We start from the raw sequence: 6,000 nt of genomic DNA on the forward strand, positions 1-6,000 counted from the left end.
ACATATAATGCTGGACAAGTTATGGGTGCATCTATGCAGGTACAAAAATGAAATAAATAGGTTTTGGTTTTGTGTGAGCCAAAACTCGCACAACCAGAAATTTGTTTAAGGAAAAACTATGGGATCGGAAACTTTTAGGGTTTATCGTCAAGAAACAGTAAGATCAAAGAAAGTTTTTATTGCAGTGAAGTGTTTAGGTTTTATTGCTCTCGAGTTGTCAAAAGTTACAGCATGAATTGTATACATCGTCTATTTATACTAATTCTCTGAACCACCTAGCCGAGAATCTCGGGAGAGATTTTCGGAATATTTCCTTATTGCCTCGTGCGGCTCACCGCCTTTGTATTTCGCCTAGGGTTTCTATGGGCTTCGTCTCTCAAGGCCTTGGTTCGGCCCATCTGAACTTCTCCACGGCTCGGCCCACTTGCCATTTGAGTCGAGACGTGATTTGGTCCACCTCACCGAGGCGCGGCTCGGCCCAAGCATGTTGAAGTGCGGTTCGGCCCATTTCTCATGATACGGCTCGGCCCATCTATCTTTCTTCACGGCTCTCCCCATTGGTCTATCTTCACGGCTCTCCAACTTGGTGACCACGGCTCTCCCACTTGTCTTGGTGACCACGGCTCTCCCACTTGTCCTGGTGAGCACGGCTCTCCCACTTGTCTTGGTGAGCACAGCTCTCCCACTTGTCTTGGTGAGCACAGCTCGGCTAATTTGTCTTCCTTCCATACTTAGTCATTTTGAGATGGTCTTATCCGCTTGGGGTGAAAACCGACCCCAACAGTTAGCCCCCCAGCTCGTCAGTTTCGGAGGCGAGAATGACGAGGTCCATTACTCCTGACTGTAGGATAAACCATCGAGTCAAGCTGTTTCGACTTAAGCCTAGGCGAAGTGTTTCGGGACTATAGATGCCGAGGTGTTCCCAAAGGATGCCGAGGATGCCGAGGCGTTTCATGAGGGTGCTGAGGACGCCGAGGTGTTAAGGGCGAGGCGATTAGTATTGGCGAGCCGTGACGAGGCGTTTTAAGAAAGTTATGCCGAGCCGAATAAATGGCGAGGCGTTTCGAGAGAAAGTTGGTGCCGAGCCGTTTCATTAACGACGAGGCGTTCCAAGAGAGAGTTAATGCCGAGCCGTTTCGTTAACGACAAGGCGTTTCAAAAGAGAGTTAATGCCGAGTCGTTTCGTTAACGATGAGGCGTTTCCAGAGAGAGTTAATGCCGAGCCGTTTCGTTAACGACGAGGCATTTCAAGAGAGAGTTAATGCCGAGTCGTTTCGTTAACGACGTTTCAAGAGAGAGTTAATGTCGAGCCGTTTTGCTAACGACGAGGCGTTTCAAGAGAGAGAGTTAGTGCCAAGCCGTTTTGTTAACGACGAGGCGTTACTAAGGCAAGATGTCGGCTGAAAGCTCGGGTATCCCAACCGTTGGTCTTCCGAAAGAAAATTCCTGATCTGTTGGCGCGTGCAACCGATGCAGTTCGAGCCAGCTAATTCACCGCGGATACCACGCGCTGTTGGACGGTTTCCCGAGGTTCACACGGAATTCACGTGCTTCGGTTTTCCTATTCATAGGCGAGCTCCTTCATTCTTCCTCATTATCTTCAGACTCACTCGTTTTCACTAAAGGTAGCTCTCCCTTCTCTCTTCTTTCTCTCTCTAGTTTATTTATTTTCCGGCTAGGAGTTCCGAGGTCTCCGCCGTTCCAGATCTTTTTCCGGCGGAGGTTCGCCGAGTCGTGCTGTAATTCCTGTATAAGTTGTAAATTATGTCGAGCCGCTCTGACGATTCGCTGGATTCGCTCTTTCATTACGAGCCGAGCCGCGTAGATGCTGAGGCGAGAGGTACAGCAGAATCCTCGAGGCGTCTGTTTCACCGACCCCTTCCAATCGTTCATCTGACGAGGCATCAAATCATGCAAATCCGTCCGATGTCGGCTCTCCAGATGATGAGCCGTCGGTTTCGACGAGCCATCCCCAGGATCCCGTTCCTGATGAAGATATTGATCACGCCGCACTCAAAGCCGAGGAGGAGGCATTTCCCTTTGACCTATTCGAGGCGAAGCGTGAGTTGGAACGTCTCATGGCATCCCAAGGCGCTTCCACATCTGGGCGAGGGCCACGAGTTAAGAGACAAAAGCCTGACCCGCCTGGCTCTACGCTTTGCTCCCTTGAATCGCTCGAGGCGTTGAGGCATCGCTTCGGGATATCCGAGGCGGTGGAATTTGTCGTCCCAGAGAAGAGCGACCTAGCCGACAAGCCTCCAGAGAATCACTTCACTCTGTACGAGGCGTTCTTCGAGCTTTGCTTTCTCTGGTTCCCGATCCCCAGAGTGATCCTCGAATACCTCTGGAAACACGGGATCTCGATTGGGCAAATCATGCCGAGGGGATTGCGGCATATGATCGGCATCTTAGTTCGAAGCTTTGAATGCGGGCTTGATATCGAGCTGAATCACCTGCTGAACTTGCTGGAAATCAGAAAAGCTCCGAAAGGAAATGATATATCATGGTTTTTATGGTTTTTAACCATGGTATATGTCTTATTTATAGAGTCTTTTTAGTGTCTTTCGAGTCTTTTGGAGTCTTTTCAGGTCATAGGTACGTTTGGAGCTTAACTGGAGACTTTGGAGCACTTTGGAGCTTAATCAGGATCAAATTCGTCAAGTATGGATTTTGTGCTTTAGTGACGCTCGACACCATGAAGAGTGACGCGCGACACTTGATAGAGAAATAAGGAAAAGGCGATTTTGTTTCCTATTTGAAGAAGGAGTTGGGCCCAAACGTTTTCAAGGAAGCCCAAAACGTGTCTTAGAGATATATATAGGATTTTTATTCCCTTTTTACGTACACCTTAGATTTTTGAGAGAGAGATACTCTGAGTTTTCGGCTTTTGCGATTTCTGAGCTTGGGGAGACAAGTCTGTGCTCTGTTCGTTTAGAGAGAAGATTTCGAGCCCCTTTATCTATTTCGATTTATTCTATTGCTTTCTATTCATCATGTTTGTTGTTTCAATAACCATGTCTGAGTAGATCACCTGTTAGGTTTAGGGTTTAATTAGGGTTTTCTTTGAATGTTTGATTAACTTGCTATTTAGGGTTCATATCTATTTGTTCTTCACCTTAGGTTGTTCTTAAAGCTAATTCTGGACTGATCACCTAGAACTTAGATCTTAGGTTGCTTAATTGACACGGAAGTGTAATTGAATAACTGGAAAGAACCTGAGTTGAGCAAAGTAACTATTCGCAAAGGAATTTGGTTTAGGAGCTTTGTGAACAAATCGAACTTGTGCATTAAGGCTGGTTTAAATCTGTAGGATTTACAAAGGAATTTGGAATTCTAGGATTTTAACTTAGATAATTCTCACAACGGAAGTTGGTTAATTATAGTTCTGTGTTTCGAGTTCAAGAACTGTGCTTCAACTGAACCCTGACTTGTTAAGTTGATTTGCATTCATTGATCTCCTGAGAATCACCCTAGGCCTATCCTTTATCACATCGAATTTACAATTGTCTTCATCGCTGTTCTATTTACTTTTGTCGCAATACTATTTATTTCGCATATCTTGGCTTAGCGTAACTCTATCTTCATAAGGTTTATTGAGTGATCTCTTGTCTCTGTGGTTCGACCCCTAGATACTACAACTGCACATCTGTGCTCTTGCAGAGTAGCTTAGGGATTAAACTTTGAGCATATCAAGTTTTGGCGCCGTTGCCGGGGACTTGATTTCGCCATTAAACCTAGTTTTTGAGTTTCGACTAAGTTTTTCGACTTAGTGTCGAGCGATACCACTTGTGGTGTCGCGCGACACCTTCTTTTCTTTAACCTAGTTTACTTATTTTCGTTTTCTCTCTTTGTTTTTGGTGTTTCAGGTTTATGCATACTCGTGGAACCAGGAGCAACAAGGACATCCCGCTAGTGAATTTGAGCAACGAACAGCTAGCTGAGTTAGAGCGAACGAAGCGGAAAGCAAGAGATCCGGCAATGATGGAAAACGCCAATGGACTTGTTCGTGATGATGATGGAACCTGGAGAGACCGAGAGGGTCATCTGTGCAATGTGAGAGGCCAAAGGATTGATGGAGATAGTAACATCATTCCACCAGCACCTTTACCAGTGGATGTTGTTGACCAGAATCCACCACCTGCACCGCATGGGAATGCTGCGATCGTTCCACAACAGAGGAACGCTCCAGAGGATCGGAATGCGAGGGAACCTGCACCTGCAGCTGGACGTGGACGAACACTTGGAGACTACAACAGGCCTGAGCAGTTCTATGCAAATCGTTCTGCGATTCGCGCTCCTGCGTTTCAAAGAAACAATTTTGAGCTGAAGCCTGTGTACTACACTCTTGTGGGTCAGCACCCATTCCATGGCCACTCTCATGAGCACCCTATGGATCACATCGAGAGGTTTGAGGATTTGGTCACCAGCATCAAATACAATGGAGTGTCCAATGATTTCCTCCTCTGCAAGCTGTTTCCTTACTCTCTTGCTGGAGAAGCAGCTAACTGGTTGAAGCAATTGGAGCCAGGATCACTCACCACTTGGGAAGAGACCAGGAACGCCTTCCTGCACAACTTCTTCGACGATGCTAGGTCTGAGGAGTTGAGGACTAAGATCTCGACTTTCTCTCAGGAACCTACTGAAGCGTTCAAGGCTTCTTGGGTGCGATTCAAATCGTACCAGCGAGACTGCCCTCACCATGGCTTCAGCGATGTGCAGTTGCTGGGTATCTTTTTCAGAGGTATCGACTGGAGGTATCAGATGGCACTTGATGCAGCAAGCAATGGTAACTTCAACACCAGATACCCGGAAGAAGCTGTTGAGCTCATCGAAAATTTGGCATCCAGCAACAGCACCAAGAATGCTGATCTTGAGCGAAAGAAGCAAGCTGGGAACATGGATAGATCGCAGATCGCTGAGGTGAAAGCTAAACTTGATTCTGTGCACAGCCTTTTAGTGGGTAAGAAATCTGTCAGATTCGCACAGGAGGTGGAGAGTTTCGAACCTGAGGATACAGCTGAGGAAGAGGATGTCAACTTTGTCAGTGGATCAGGATTTCAGGGTCAGAGGTTTGGTAATCAGCAAGGTAACAGAAGCTACAGTGGAAATTACAGTGGAAACAATCAGAGGAATACCTTCAACAGTAATCAGAACTTCTCTGGTTACACGCCTAAGCCTCAGTACCAGAAACCTTTTTCGAGCGACACTTTTTCCAGAAACTACAGCACTCCTTCATCTCAACCTCAAAATCCTGACAATGAGATGAAGTCTATGCTGGAACAGATTCTGGAAGGTCAGCAGAAGCTCACCGTGGACTTTAATGGGAAGATGGATGCCCTCTACCTCGATCTGAATGGAAAAATCGAAGTTCTGAACACCCATGTCAAGCAGCTCGATACACAGGTAGCCCAAACTGCAGGTTCTGTTAAAAGGCAAGAGGGTTTTCTTCCTGGGAAGACTGACACTAATCCAAGGCATCACTGCAGTGCTATCACGTTGAGGAGTGGTAAAAATCTGAGTTCTGAGCCCACGAAGACGCCTCCTGCACCTGAAGTCGTGGACTTAGAAGATTCTGAAGAAATTCCTGAGATTGCAGAGCCGGTGACGAGCGACACCACCACTAGTGTCACGCGTCACCAATTGCAGAGCGAAGCTGTTGATGCTCCGAATCCGAAATCTGCAGAGGAAAAAGTCTACAAACCTAAAGTTCCTTACCCAAGGAGCCCTAGGAAGTCCAAGCAAGAGCTTGATGATGCACGATGCAAAGCTCTGATGGAAAAGCTTGTGATTGAGATACCTTTGGTTGATGCTGTAAAAATCACTCCTGTCATCAGACGTTATGTGAAGCGAATGGTAACCAATAATCTCAGCCATGAACAGGGAGTGATGATGATATCTGAGCAAGTCAGTGCAGTGATTCAGAACCGAATTCCAGAGAAGCTGTCTGATCCAGGAAGCTTTGTCTTGGATTGCTCTATCTTCACAGAGAGATTCAAGAGA

The 6,000-nt window shown here is 46.6% G+C and overlaps 1 non-coding gene across 1 annotated transcript; it reads right to left on the reverse strand.

Moving 5' to 3' along the window:
- Window positions 1-4,599: 4,599 nt before the first annotated feature.
- Window positions 4,600-4,706, reverse strand: LOC112089599. Its single transcript, XR_002901232.1, has one exon. It is a non-coding gene; the product is annotated as a small nucleolar RNA R71 (small nucleolar RNA).
- Window positions 4,707-6,000: the final 1,294 nt, after the last annotated feature.

Source organism: Eutrema salsugineum, unplaced genomic scaffold (genome assembly GCF_000478725.1).
Source record: "Eutrema salsugineum unplaced genomic scaffold, Eutsalg1_0 scaffold_12, whole genome shotgun sequence".
NCBI lineage: Eukaryota > Viridiplantae > Streptophyta > Magnoliopsida > Brassicales > Brassicaceae > Eutrema > Eutrema salsugineum.